The following is a 16,122-nucleotide window of genomic DNA, read 5'->3' as shown; positions in this document are numbered from 1 at the left end:
CCTCACTTACTTCCTCTTCTGCAACATAAACATTCTTATAGTACTTATTATTTTTTTTCAAATACAATGTTGCCTTTTTGACTTTCCTAACATCCACTAAATCTTGCCATATTTTCTTATTCTTTGTCGGAACCCCATTAACTAAGATAACCAGAGGTTCCTCTTCCACTTTTTCTACTCCAATTGTGTTAATGTTTTTCTTCAAATCTAGAGGCAAATAAACAACTCTTCCCTTTAATCCTCTCTGTAAATCTGATGGAGGCAATTTCCCTGTCTTTGGCTCCATTCTTACAATAGCCTGAAAGGGATGGATACTTTGAATCAAAATAGATTCATAAGTATTTAAATCCTTCAATTCAGAAGGAATCTCAACCAATTCCAGATTATTATGAACTGCTCTAGCAGGCATCTGGTTTTGATTTAATTTTCTACAACAATAAGTACACACACGTTGATCCGATCCCAAATCAAAACAATTTTCTACCATCAAGTATGTTGTGAAATCCTTCCATTCACTATTATTTTCCCTTTCACTTTTTGCATATAAATCCACTAACTTAGTCTGATTCTTATAATAAGTGCGTCGACAACACACACAAGTGAAATTAGGCCTCTCACTTGATTTCACCTGAAATGTCGCAATTTCCCTCTGAAAATTATCCGTACTGGAAACCTGTACTCTATCTTCCACATTACCCTCTTCTTCTTGGTCAATTTCAACATTCTCCTCTTTACTTCCAAAGTAACCAAACTCCATTTCTGCACAAATATTCTTCACATCTACTTCTGAACCATGCAAAAGAGCAGCGCATAATTGTTTAAGCATAATTGCTGGACTCTTAGCATAATACAACATTCTAACGAATTTCCTCACTTTATTATGATGCACTGCTAGCATCCTGAAATGATGAAAAACACTCTGGCATACTCTCCTGGAAAGACAAGCCAGTGAATGACCATGCAAACCTGTCACTTCTCTCACTCTGCAAGGATCTAATTCTTGCAACAACTTCATTTTCTGCTTCAAACTTTTCTTATTAAATGTCCGTACAAAATCACAAAGCAAATTGATGGAATCCTGTCGCTCACTGCAAATACTACTACACTTCCAGGTGTACACAGGACCCTTAGAACGTCTTCCTAAAACCTCATTACCTAACACCTCTTCTGTCTCTGTTGTCACAAGTTTTGCTTTTTCAACTGGACAACCATCTTTCACTTTATAAGCTCGACCACTGGTGTCAACTGCATGCACCAAATCATTATCCTGGAAATAACTCTCCTCATTAAAAAATGCCTCACAACTTGAACTATGCATCCATTCTCCGGAAAAAACTTCACAAAAATTACTACGATTAACTATTCTCTTCCATCTACTATTTCTTTTGAAATCATAAATTGCCTTGTTTGGCTTCCTAATTCCATTGATTATCAAAATAAATAACTTACGTTTAATTTCAAATGCCTGATCAATAACTTTCTCAACTTTTTTTTTTCTCTTATAAAAAACCACTTTCTGTTGACCTTTTTCAATATTTTTTAACAAATTGCCAATTATCCTGTTGCGGAACATTCGTTTACGAATGTCCCTAAACTGTTGTTTCCTTCTACTATCATGCACATAGTTATCTCTTGCTCTAGCAGTAACATTTTTGATTGGCCTCTCCTTTCCGTTTAAAATGCTTCTCTTTTTCTGGACTGAAACATTTTCTGTAGTAATATTTTTTTTACTACAAATATTTCTTATAAATGTTTTTGTGCTCTTACCCGGTGCTTTCTTGGTGACTTGACAAGTTTTTTTCTTAGAGGACTGCTGCATTATATCATTTACCTGCTGTCTTTGACGTTTTGCAGCCTTTCTAAGTCTTTCTTTAGTTGGCATGCTGAAATCTTGAAATGATCTGCAGTTGAATTTGTGGTAAAATATAATAAAAAATGTTATTAACCACTATTACCAAACAGTAAATCAATAACAGTCATCAAAAACTTAACACACTACTTGACATTTTTAGTGCTTGACAAATTTAGAATACAGAAATAGCAGAAAAGAAATGGAATTCATATTCATTTTACCTGTGCTGTTTTATATGTGAATCGGATCTAATTTTATGAGCATATTTTAATATTTTATTGAAGACACTACACATAACCTGTTTTTGAAGGTGTCTTTATTTTTAAATGAAACAGTTTACATTTTTACTTTTCATTTATTATAAATTTTTTAAAATAAATGTTTATAGTTCCATAGGCTCAAGCACGTCAGCTTCCCACCCTATGTCATACAATTCTGACAAATCTGCATCCTCATCATGTTCTTCATCCTCAGGATTTAAATCATCCAAGGGATCTACTTCCACTGATGTTTCAATTACAAGTTCAATTATGAGGTCGAGATCAACTGATTGCTGATTGTCGCTCATGTTGATGTTGTCGTTATCTTTAAAGAAAGAGACCAACAATGAGATGTTGCAGAGTAAAGCACAAATCTCAGAGACTATAATAGTAAAATTGTTTAACAAGAGTAACATTTTGCAGCTATTATTTAGCCATGACCAGCGATGCTGAAGAGGTAAGGCCTATGTCCAAGTTTTCAGTGAACAGGACTCATCTCTTCTTAACCTTGGATAAGCCTCACCAACTCTGTGTCCCCTGCTCATACTTAAATGTAAAGTGGCAGATTTATGTTAACTGACGCATTCCCAGGGATGCACCAGTAAATGTGCACCGCTGCTCTGCCACCCATGGTGTGCCGCATTTACAATGTGGAGCACCATTGAGTGAAAGCAGCACAGATGCGTCACGCATCTGTGCCGCAAAAGCAGCACATTGCAGGAATCACGTCGTAAGCGCAACATGTCTACTGCAATGCACAGGAGCAAGCCACACATTGCATGGTGCATCACTCCTTATGCCTGTTTCAAACAGGCGTAATGATTTGATTCAGCAATGCTATAAAGCTGAGTCAGTGAAATTTTCTAAATTTCACTGTGTTAGTTTTACAGGGCTTTCTTGCAAATTAATACATACCTTGCAACAAAACACCTATATGAAAACTGACGCAGGTTTCATGTGGCACAGGACTTTACAGCATGACACATCTGCCTAGATGCATCAATTTTTAAATATGTCGCCACATAGCAAATCTTTTGCACCGCCGCTGCGTCACAAAAGTGACGCACAGCGGCACAAAAGAGGCACACGGCTATCATAAATCTGTCCCTAACATGTTAAATGATTGATTCAGGATGACGATAAGGTGTGGCCTATCCAGAGGTTTGTTTAAGGTGAGGCCTACTCAGGGTTGCAGATTAAATGGAGATGGGGCACCCCTGAGCCTTGCTGGAGCTCCATGGCACTTGCGATGCAGCTCCAGCAATGCGCCACCTTTACGGCACAGGTGCGTCACGCATCTGTGCTGTTTTTGCCCCATGGTGCGCCGCATTGTAAATGCAGCGCACCATGGGTGGCGGAACAGCGGCGCAGGATGACTGGCACATCCCTGGGGATGCACCAGTCATCATAAATCTATCCCTAAGCTTCTTATCTTGTTGGAGATGAAGTGAGGCCTGTCTTGCAACATGGTGCATCTTTTGCATCACTGCTGCATCGGTTTCATGTGGCACGTTTTTTTTTACAGCATGACACGTCTGCCTAGATGCATCAATTTGTAATTTTGTCGCCACATAGCAAATCTTTTGCACCGCCACTGCGTCACAAAAATGACGTACAGTGGCGCAAAAGAGGCATACACCTATCATAAATCTGTCCCTAGCATTTTAAATGATTAATTCAGGATGACGATAAGGTGTGGCCTATCCAGAGGTTTGTTTAAGGTGAGGCCTACCTACATTCATGGGGAAATGAATTAAAATGTCCTTAAGACACATGAAAACGTTTTTTTAAAGACTTTGCAGCATTTTTGGGTCACTTTTAACATGGCTATGTAACTTAAACAATCAAAATCTAAATTTGCCAAGCACAGGTGGGAGCATATTTACAAGGAATTTGCACCACGGGGAAAGGTCTTACATTAAAATGGAAAAACAACATCAGAGACACTCAAATGCCTTATAAAGAAGCATACACCATTATGTCCTAGTCATAAATGTTAAAAGCATTCCTTTTCCTCAAAAACGATTTTCAAGTCTTAATTTGAAAACACTGCACATGGGGAAATGACGTAAAATGTCCTTAAGACACATGAAAGCGTTTTTTGATTGCCTTTGCAGCATTTTTGGGTCACCTTTAACATGGCTATGTAACTCAAACTATCAAAATGTAAATTTGCCAAGCACAGGTGGGAACATATTTACAAGGAATTTGCACCACGGGGAAAGGTCTTACATTAAAATGGGAAAAATAACATCAGAGACACTCCAATGCCTTATAAAGAAGCAGACACCATTATGTCCTTCTCATAAATGTTAAAAGCATTCCTTTACCTCAAAAACGATTTTCAAATCATAATTTGAAAACACTGCACATGGGGAAATGACTTAAAATGTCCTTAAGACACATGGAAGCGTTTTTTGATTGCCTTTGCAGCATTTTAGGGTCACTTTTAACATGGCTATGTAACTCAAACATTCAAAATCTAAATTTGCCAAGCACAGGTGGGAGCATATTTACAAGGAATTTGCACCACGGGGAAAGGTCTTACATTAAAATGGGAAAAATAACATCAGAGACACTCCAATGCCTTATAAAGAAGCCGACCCCATTATGTCCTTCTCATAAATGTTAAAAGCATTCCTTTACCTCAAAAACAATTTTCAAGTCATAATTTGAAAACACTGCACATGGGGAAATGACTTAAAATGTCCTTAAGACACATGGAAGCGTTTTTTGTTTGCCTTTGCAGCATTTTACGGTCACTTTTAACATGGCTATGTAACTCAAACATTCAAAATCTAAATTTGCCAAGCACAGGTGGGAGCATATTTACAAGGAATTTGCACCACGGGGAAAGGTCTTACATTAAAATGGGAAAAATAACATCAGAGACACTCCAATGCCTTATAAAGAAGCAGACACCATTATGTCCTTCTCATAAATGTTAAAAGCATTCATTTTCCTCAAAAACGATTTTCAAGTCATAATTTGAAAACACTGCACAGCTCCTATGCACAAAAACACCCTGTCAGTACTAATACTTCACATTTTGTCCAATTACAATTTCTCAAAGAAACAAAATCTATTTGTAAAACACTTGAGGCAAAGCAACATTTTAAAAACACAACTTTCTTCATAATTTTCTCCTTAAAGCACACTATTCTCTATCTAAATTAAATAAATCTTTTCTCACCTTAGCAAATACTTTATGAGTTTCAAAACAGTCTCAGAAACACAGCACTTTGTCTTTAGCAGAGCAAAAGGTATGCACTCCAGAGTCTGCAGCTATCAAAAGCACAGAAATGCTGTAATTCTTCACACATATCTCTCATGTCACCCAATCAAAACTCTTCCCTCACTTTTTTCAAATCAAAACCCTTCCCCCCTATGCCTTTTTTGCATAGCATCCACCTCTTGGAAGACCTCTGGTGTTTGCAAGTTCACACAACAATGTTTCAATTGAACTCTGAACTCTCAGTGCACCTGCATATCCAGTGCAATATTTCATTTAATGATTTTTTTTTGACCACTCAAAATACATCTTTCAAAGAACTCATCCATGCACCCTAACTTTCTGTTTTCAGCAATCAAAATCCACCAATCACTGTTACTGCTTCATTAACACAGAAACTCCACAGTTTTTTTCATTTTAAACTCTTATTTTTTCAACTGCCATTTCATTGCCACACTTCATCTGACTGCAGCAGAACCTTCTCTCACCATGTTTTCTGTCTGGATTGTTGGACATAGTTACATCTACTGGGCTCAGAGGTATACTTATAACAGAAATTTACCTAACCTCAATTTACAAGATGTGGAAATTAAGTGGTTTGGCCACAGAGGATTAAAATGTCACCAATTGATACCGTTGGTGAAAACCTTTATGCATTTGCCAAAACCTGACCTGTTAATTGTGCACTGTGGAGGTAATGACTTGGGCACTTTGAATGGGGTAGGTCTGGAAATGCTTTTAAAGGACACCTTTGAGCAATTAATGGCACTTTTTCCTCAGACTGCCTTGGTATATTCAAATATATGCCAAAGACAGAAATGGAGGTGGTCAAACCAATTTTGTCCACAAATTGAGAAGTCGAGGAAGCATGTAAACAAATCTGTTTCAGCTTACATGAGAGACCATGGAATGGGCTCCGTGTACAACAATAACTTGCGTTACTACATGCAAGATATCTACAGAGGAGATGGAGTTCACTTCTCAGATGAGGGCAACAGAATTTTCATTCTGAATTTAAGACTGTGCATTGGTACCTACTTATAAGTACCTAAATGTACCATAAACCCAAAAGCTCTTCTCAGAGCTACCCTACATCTGATCACTCACAATTATTATTTTACTCTAACTTTTTTCACTAATTTTCAGCAAAGTACGCTCCCCGTGGCGCTACCCGGTAGGCGGACCGAAAGCTAACCTCGCGAAATTTTTAAAAAAAAAAATTTTTTCCGCACATATGGGCCTCCTCAGCCACCCTCAGAAAACCTAGGGGGTCAAGATAAGTCTACCGTGCCCCCTTCTACCCATTCTGAACATTAGTTGCCCTCCATCTTGTATCTTAATTCGACCGAAACACAAAATGGTGGACTCCCGTTACGCTGCAGGTTCGCGTACCGGGGCGCTCGCCAGTTCGCGTACCGGGGCGCTCCCCGGGAAGCGCTCCATCAAAAAAGGTGGGAAAGTAATTTACAGAAAAATGACTGGAGACACTTTCACCAAATATAGATTAGCTCATACTACATACCAATCCCTATAATTTTCACAAATTTGATTAAAATTCCATTTAGCCATTTAGCCTGTAGACCTCTCTAAATACCGTGAGGTAAATTACTTCACAAAACACATCTGAAGTGTTGGAATTGACAACCAATGAAAATGTTACTTTCATTTTCTACTTTTTTTACCTGACATTTGATTGGTTATATACCTGAATATATATAAAGGAAGAGAAGGAAACACAGCCATTTTGACTACTACTTCCTGGTGTACATTTCAATTGGATTTTCACTAATCACTTCAACTTCTTTGTAAAGGTAAGTTGTTATTTTAAAAACTGAAGTATATTGTGCACTATCAGTTAATATGGTAAACTTTTTCTGATAGTTATATACTATCCCTCTGTAGTAGTTATAGATTTAGATAGACTTCTCTGTTATAGTTATGGATGGAGTTAGGTTTCTCTTGTATAATTATGAATTTACTTACGTTAAATCACATACACTTTTTTATATTCCTACTTCCACTCTGATACTATACACTGCCCAAAATTAATCCCAACAGTGCCCTATCTCTACTAATATATATATTTTTTATCCAATTTTCAGGCAACATGGAAGGCGAACAGAAAGTTTCATTTCAAATTGTCCTGCAAGAGAGCAGCCAAGAATTAATTGATCCAAATTATATAGAATTTATGGATGGAACTTGGGACCAAGAACTACTGCAATGTGTGCAAGCAGTAGATGACCTCCTTCAAAATGAGGACATTTTACACACTCAGAGATTACAAGCTATGTTCAATGAAAATGACGACATTTCAGACAGTGAAATGTTAGAAATGTTATTAAATTTTGAAACACAATCACAATAATAAATAATTGCTTAAAAAATAAAGAAATTAAAAAATAATTAACAAAACCAACAATCAATTAACATACAGTATTTGAAAAGTCTATCATTCTTTTTTCCTTATAGTACGCTCCCCAGAACGCTTCCCGGTTCGCGGACCGGGCGCTCCCCACGCAAAAAAACAAAAAGATTTTTTTTTTTTTGCCCTGCGGGGCCCTTTTAAAGCCTCCACATCAAACCTAGGGGGTCAGGGAGGATCTACTATGCCCCCTTATGGTCATTTCCCCCTTTGTTTTGGCCTCCTCTTGTCTCTCGATCCTACCGAGAGACAAGATGGCGGCCGCTCCGGACTGTTTAGAATGTTGACAGACACCGGAGAGCCAATCAGCTTCGCTACGCGAAATTCCGTTACGCGTCAAGTACGCGAACCGGAGCGCTGCCTGGAGCGCGCTTACAGATATATATCTTTTTTTGAACGTTAATTTCTCAAAATCCACTGGAGCACATATATTGAGACCTAGCAAAGGCACATCGGGCTAACAGTCCCTACAATTTTGCCAAGTTTTGTGCAAATCCATTCAGCCGTTCGGCCTAAAAGTGAGGCCAACCGCCCTATGGAAATTAACATGGGAAAAACACGTTTTGGGACCCCCGTTTTTTCTTGGCCCCCCCTTGACGAACCCCCCCCAAATTTCCAGGGGCTGCTCAGAAACAAAATGTTCCATTTTCCTGAAAATTTCAGCCAATTCCGTCCACAAACGCCAAAGTTATTAGACATAGAATTTTCAAAAATCCCATAGGGAAAAAATCCTAACTATATATACCTACTGGCGACCGCCAGTAGGTAATATATATATATATATATATATATATATATATATATATATATATATATATATATATATATATCACTGCTCTAAATTGGCTTCTTAATGATCGGCTAAAGAACTGTGAATCCTATCGGAGGACGAATTCAAGCCTTGCCTGGTGAACGCCGTTGTGCGAGCTGCTGGAGGGTGCACCTTTGCCGAGGGGCAATTTGGAGCAGTGATATATATATATATATATATATATTACCTACTGGCGGTCGCCAGTAGGTATATATAGTTAGGATTTTTTTCCTATGGGATTTTTGAAAATTTTGAAAAATATATATATATTACCTACTGGCGGTCGCCAGTAGGTATATATAGTTAGGATTTTTTTCCTATGGTATTTTTGAAAATTCTATGTCGAATAACGTTGGCGTTTGAGGACGGAATTGGCTGAAATTTTCAGGAAAATGGAACATTTTGTTTCTGAGCAGCCCCAGAAAATTTGGGGGGGTTTCAGCAAGGGGGGGCCGAGAAAAAAGAGGGGTCCCAAAACGCGTTTTTCCCATGCAATTTTCCATAGGGCGGTTGGACTCACTTTTAGCTCGAACGGCTGAATGGATTTCCACAAAACTTGGCAAAATTGTAGATATTGCTTGCCCAATGTGCCTTTGCTAGGTCTCAATATATGTGCTCCAGTGGATTTTGATAAATTAACGTTCAAAAAAAATATATATATCTGTAACAGCGCTCCGGTTAGCGCCCCGGTTCGCGTGCCTGACGCGTAACGGAACTTTGCGAAGCGAAGCTGATTGGCTCTCCGGTGTCTGTCAACATTCTAAACAGTCCGGAGCGGCCGCCATCTTGTCTCTCGGTAGGATCGAGAGACAAGAGGTGAAGAAAAACTAAGGGGGAAATTAATGAAAGGGGGCAAGGTAGACCCCTCCTGACCCCCTAGGATTGATGAGGGGGCTATTAAAGGGTCCCGCGGGGCAAAAAATAAAAAAATAAAAATTCAGTTTTTTCACGGTAGAGGCGCTTCCCGGTACGCGAACCTATTAGCTAACCGGTAGCGTAACGGAAGTCCGCCATCTTGTGTTTCGGTCGAATTTAATCACAAGATGGAGGAAAAACAATGTGGGAAATGGGTATAAGGGGGCACGGGAGACATATCCTGACCCCCTAGGTTTTCTAAGGGTGGCTGAGGAGGCTCATATATGTCGAAAAAGAAAAAAAATTGAATTTTTCGCGAGGTTAGCTGCCGGTACGTGAACCGGGTAGCGAACCGGGAAGCGAACAAAAGTGAAAATTAGTTAAAAAGGTACATTTGAAATTTTTAAAGAGTAATCATAGTTAAGGTATCTCCGAAAAGAGCTTTTGGGTTCTGTGTAAGTTCTAGGTACTTATAAGTAGGTACCAATACATAGTCTTAAATTCAGGATGAAAATTCTGTTCCCCTCATCTGAGAAGTGCACTCCATCTCCTCTGTAGATATCTTGCATGTAGTAACGCAAGTTATTGTTGTAGATGGAGCCCATTCCATGGTCTCTCATGTAAGCTGAAACAGACTTATTTACATGCTTCCTCGATTTCTCAATTTGTGGACAAAATTGGTTGGACCACCTCCATTTCTGTCTTTGGCATATATTTGAATATACCAAGGCAGTTTGAGGAAAAAGTGCCATCAATTGCTCAAAGGTGTCCTTTAAAAGCATTTCCAGACCTACCCCAGTCAAAGTGCCCAAGTCATTTCCTCCACAGTGCACAATTAACAGGTCAGGGTTTGGCAAATGCAAAAAGGTTTTCACCAATGGTATCAATTAATGACATCTCAATCCTCTGTGGCCAATCCAGTTGATTTCCACATTTTGTAAATTGAGGTTGTGTAAATTTCTGTTATCAGCATACCTTTGAGCCCAGTGAATGTAACTATGTCCAACAATCCAGACAGATAACATGGTGAGAGGAGGTTCTGCTGCAGTCAGATGAAGTGTGGGAATGAAATGGCAGTCGAAACAGTAGGAGTTTGTAATGAAAAAAACTGTGGAGTTTCAGTGCTAATGATTCAGTAGCAGTGATTGGTGGATTTTGATTGCTGAAAACAGAAAGTTAGGGTGCATGGATGAGTTCTTTGAAAGATGTAATTTGAGTGGTCAAGAAAAAATCATTTTATGAAAGATTGCACTGGATACGCAGGTGTACTGAGAGTTCAGAGTTCAATTGAAACATTGTTGTGTGAACTTGTAAACATGAGAGGTCTTTCAGGAGATGGTTGCTATGGAAAAAAGGCAGAAAGGGCAGAGGGGGGAAGGGTGTTGATTTGAAAAAAGTGAGGGAAGAGTTTTGATTGGGTGACATGAGAGATATGTGTGATGAATTACAGCATTTCTGTGCCTTTGTTGGTTGCAGCCTCTGGAGTGCATACCCTTTGCTCTGCTAAAGAAAAATTGGTGTGTGTCTGAGACTGTTTTGAAACTCAAAAAGTATTTGCTAAGGTGAGAAAAAATTCATTTAATTTAGATAGAGAATAGTATGCTTTAGGGAGAAAGTTATGAAGAAAGTTGTGTATTTAAAATGTTGCTTTGTGTCAAGTGTTTTACAAATAGATTTAGTTTCTTTGAGTTTCATAGCCATGTTAAAAGTGACGCAAAAGTGGTGCAAGGGCCTTAAAAATACGCTTTGATGTGTGTTAGGGCATTTTAAGTCACTTCCCCATGAATCTGGGTGAATAATTTGCTTACTTAATTTGTTTAAAAACGTTGCTTGAAGTCAATTAGGTTTCTTGATACGTGTTGCTAGAGTTTCATAGCCAGCATGGGGCATATTTAGAAGGACTTTGAGCCACTTTCACGTTATTTTTCCCATGTTAAAGGTGACGCTAAAGTGATGAAAGGGCCTTGTAAATACACTCTCATGTTTGAGCCATTTTCATGATATTTTCCCTATGTTAAAAGTGACGCAAAAGTGGTGCAAGGGCCTTGTAAAATATGCCCTCATGTGTGTTAGGGCATTTTAAGTTACTTCACCATGAATCTGGGTGAATAATTTGCTTACTTGATGTGTTTAAGAACGTTTCTTGAAATCATTTAGGTTACTTGATATGTACTGATAGAGTTTCATAGTCAGCATGGGCCATATTTACAAGGCCTTTGAGCCACGTTCACGTTATTTTCCCCATGTTAAAAGTGACTTTAAAGGTGGTGCAAGGTCCTTGTAAATACGCCCTCATGAGTGCTTTGCAAATTTAAGTAATTTCCCCGTGGTGCAAGGTCCTTGTAAATACGCCCCCATGTGTGCTTGGCAAATTTAAGTACTGACAGGGTGTGCTTGTACATAGGAGCTGTGTTGTGTTTTCAAATTATGACCAGAAAATCGTTTTTAAAAAAAAAATGCTTTTTACATTTATGAGAAGGTCAAAATGGTGTCTGCTTCTTTAAATAAATATTTCACTTTCCACCATGAATATGGGAGAATAATTTCCTTGTTTGCCGGTTTAAAAACACGTTTCTTGAAGTCATTAAGGTTTCACAATATGTTCTGCAAGAGTTTCATAGTGAACATGGGGGCAAATTTACAAGGCCTTTGAGCCACATTCACGTCATTTTCCCCATGTTAAAAGTGACTTTAAAGGTGGTGCAAGGTCCTTGTAAATAAGCCCTCATGAGTGCTTGGTAAATTTAAGTCATTTCTCTGTGGTGCAAGGCTCTTGTAAATACGCCCGCATGTGTGCTTGGCAAATGTAAGTACTGACAGGGTGTACTTGTACATAGGAGTTGTGCTGTGTTTTCAAATTATGACATGAAAATGGTTCATAAAGAAAAGGAATGCTTTTTACATTTATGACAATGACAAAAAGGTGTCTGCTTCTTTAAATAAATATATCACTTCTCACCATCAATCTAGGAGATTAATTTGCCTGTTTGTCGGTTAAAAAATCGTTAATTTAAGACATTTAGGTTTCACAATATGTACTGCTAGAGTTTGATAGTCACTATGATGATAATGATATACATTTAGAACTATGTAGGAGGCATGTAGAAACTGAGGCTTCTGTAAGTGTCAAGGGAGGTGAGTAATGTACATTGCTCTGTTGCATGCAGTCCTCATCTTCTGCGTACTCTTGGATATGCTAGACTACATCTGCACAATGAGATAACTAAGCTGAGGAAATACAGGTGATGTGATTGTGAAATGAGCAAAAATATTTGCACGTTTTTCAATTATATCACCTGTGTTTCCTAACATTACGAATCACATTGTGCAGATGAGGTTTAGGCCTGTCCAGGGAGACAGAGGAGGTCTGGCCTTTCTTCAAGAGTGCAGTGGCCATGACTCACTTCGTTGGTAGGCCTGCACATGTATTATCTCCTCTGTACTCTTCAACAAGCCTAAATTTCATCTGCAACCCTGAGTAGGCCTCACCTCAAACAAACCTCTGGATAGGCCACACCTTATCGGCATCCTGAATCAATCATTTAAAATGCATGGGGCAGATTTATGATGGCCGTGCGCCTCTTTTGTGCCGCTGTTGCATCACTTTTGTGACGCAGCGGCGGTGCAAAAGATGCACCATGTTGCAAGATAGGCCTCACTTCATCTGCAACAAGATACCGTCAGTTTAAACTGTATACATTTAGGACTGTGTAGGGGGCATGGAGAATCTGAGGCTTCTGAAAGTGTCAAAGTTGTTGCATACAGTGCTCACCTTCTGCGTACTCTTTGATATGCTAGACTACATCTGCACAATGAGATACCTAAGCAAAGGAAACACAGGTGATGTGATTGTGAAATGAGCAAAAAAATGTGCACGTTTTTCAATTACATCCCCTGTGTTTCCTAACATTACGAATCACATTGTGCAGATGAGGTTTAGGCCTGTCCAGGGAGACAGAGGAGGTCTGGCCTTTGTTCAAGAGTGCAGTGGACATGACTCACTTCATTGGTAGGCCTGCACATGTATTATCTCCTCTGTACTCTTCAACAAGCCTAAATTTCATCTGCAACCCTGAGTAGGCCTCACCTCAAACAAACCTCTGGATAGGCCACACCTTATCGGCATCCTGAACCAATCATTTAAAATGTTAGGGGCAGATTTATGATGGCCGTGGGCCTCTTTTGCGCCACCGTTGTGTCACTTTTGTGACGCAGCGGCGGCGCAAAAGATGCGCTATGTTGCGACATATTTACAACTTGATGCATCTAGGCAGATGTGTCACGCTGTAAAGTCCTGCGCCACATGAAACCTGCGTCAGGTTTCATGTGGGCGTTTTGTTGCAGGGTGGGCGTTCACTTGCATGAAAGCCCTGTAAAACTAACACAGTGAAATTTACAAGATTTCACTGAGTCAGCTTTATGGCATTGCTGAATCAAATCCTTACGCCTGTTTGAAACAGGCATAAGGAGTGATGCACCATGCAATGTGTGGCTTGCCCCTGTGCATTGCAGGAGTCATGTCGCGCTTGCGACGTGATTCCTGCAATGCACCGCTTTTGCGGCACAGATGCGTGACGCATCTGTGCTGTTTTTGCCCCATGGTGCTCCGCATTGTAAATGCCGCACACCATGGGTGGCAGAGCAGCGGCGCACGTTAACTGGTGCATCCCTGGGGATGCGCCAGTTAACATAAATCTGCCCCTTTACATTTAAGTATGAGCAGGGGACACAGAGTCGGTGAGGCTTATCCAAGGTTAAGAAGAGATGAGTCCTGTTCACTGAAAACTTGGACATAGGCCTCACCTCCTCAGCATCGCTGGACATGGCTAAATAATATCTGCAAAATGTTACTCTTGTTAAACAATTTTACTATTATAGTCTCTGAGATTTGTCTCTTACTCTGCAACATCTCATTGTTGTTCTCTTTCTTTAAAGGTAACGACAACATCAACCATGAGTGATAATGAGCAATCTGTTGATCTCGATCTTATCATTGAAATTGTCATTGAAACGTCAGTGGAAGTAGATCCCGTGGATGATTTATATCCTGTGGATGATGAAGAATATGATGAGGATGCCGATTTGTCAGAATTGTATGACATAGGGTGGGCAGCTGACCTGATGGAGCCTACTGAACTATAAAGACTTTTAAAAATAAATTTAAATTACTGGAAATGAAAAGTAACCATGTTAACCGTTTTATTTAAAATTAAATACAACTTCAAAAACAGCTTGTGTGAAGTGTCTTTAATAAAATAGTGAAATATGCTAATAAAATTAGTTCAGATTCACATATAAAAGAGCACAGGTCAAATGTAGAAGCATTTCATTTCTTTGCTACTATTTGTGAGTTTTAAATTTGTCAATGCACAAAAAATTATTGTATGTAGAATTGACAACTACTGTGTTAATTTTTTGACGACTGTTATTGATTTACTGTTTGGTAATAGTGGTTAATAACATTTTTTATTATATTTTACCACAGATTCAACTGCAGATCATTTGAAAATTAAAGCATGCCTTCGAGGCAAAGAAGGAGAAAGGCTACAAAACGTCAAACACAGCAGCTTACTACATGCTTGCAGCAGTCCTCTACAATAAAAACTCGTCAAGTCACCAAGAAAGCTCCGGGTAAGACAATGAAATCTTTCCTAAGAAACATTTCCAGAAAAAAAAGTATCACTACAGAACATGTTTTAGTCCAGAAGAAGAGAGCCAATTTAAACGGAAAGGAAAGGCCACTCAAAAATGTTACTGCTAGAGCAGGAGATAACTCTGAGCATGGTAGTAGAAGGAAAAATCAGTTTAGGGACATTCGTAGAGGAATGTTCCGCAACAGGATAATTGGCAATTTGTTAAAAAATATTAAGAAAGGTCAACAGAAAGTGGCTTTTTATAAAAGAAATAAAAATGTTGAGGAAATTATTGATCAGGCATTCGAAATTAAGCGAAAGTTATTTATTTTGATAATCAATAGAATTAGGAAACTAAACAAGGCAATTTAGGATTTCAAATCAAATAGTAGATGGAAGAGAACAGTTAATCGTAGTAATTTTTGTGAAGTTTTTTCAGGAGAATGGATGCATAGTTCAAGTTGTGAGGCATTTTTTAATAGGGAGAGTTATTTCCAGGATAATGATTTGGTGCATGCAGTTGACACCAGTGGTCGAGCATATGAGGTGAAAGATGGTTGTCCGGTTGAAAAAGAAAAACTTGTGTCAACAGAGGCAGAAGAGGTGTTAGGTAATGAGGTTTTAGGAAGACGTCCTAAGGGACCAGTGTACACCTGGAAGTGTAGTAGTATTTGTAGTGTGCGACAGGATTCCATCAATTTGCTTTGTCATTTCGTACGGACATTTAATAAGAAACGTTTAAAACAGAAAATGAAGTTGTTGCAAGAATTAGATCCTTGCAGAGTGAGAGAAGTGACAGGTTTGCATGGTCATTCATTGGCTTGTCTTTCCAGGAGAGTATGCCAGAGTGTTTTTCATCATTTCAGGATGCTAGCAGTGCATCATAATAAAGTGAGGAAATTAGTTAGAATGTTGTATTATGCTAAGAGTCCAGCAATTATGCTTAAACAATTATGCACTGCTCTTTTGCATGGTTTAGAAGTAGATGTGAAGAATATTTATGCAGAAATTGAGTTTTGTTACTTTGCTACTAAAGAGAACAATGTTGAAATTG

The sequence above is a fragment of the Lissotriton helveticus genome, chromosome 7 (assembly GCF_964261635.1).
Source record: "Lissotriton helveticus chromosome 7, aLisHel1.1, whole genome shotgun sequence".
NCBI lineage: Eukaryota > Metazoa > Chordata > Amphibia > Caudata > Salamandridae > Lissotriton > Lissotriton helveticus.
The sequence above is the reverse complement of the archived record's forward strand: the minus strand, read 5'-3'. Positions refer to the sequence as shown.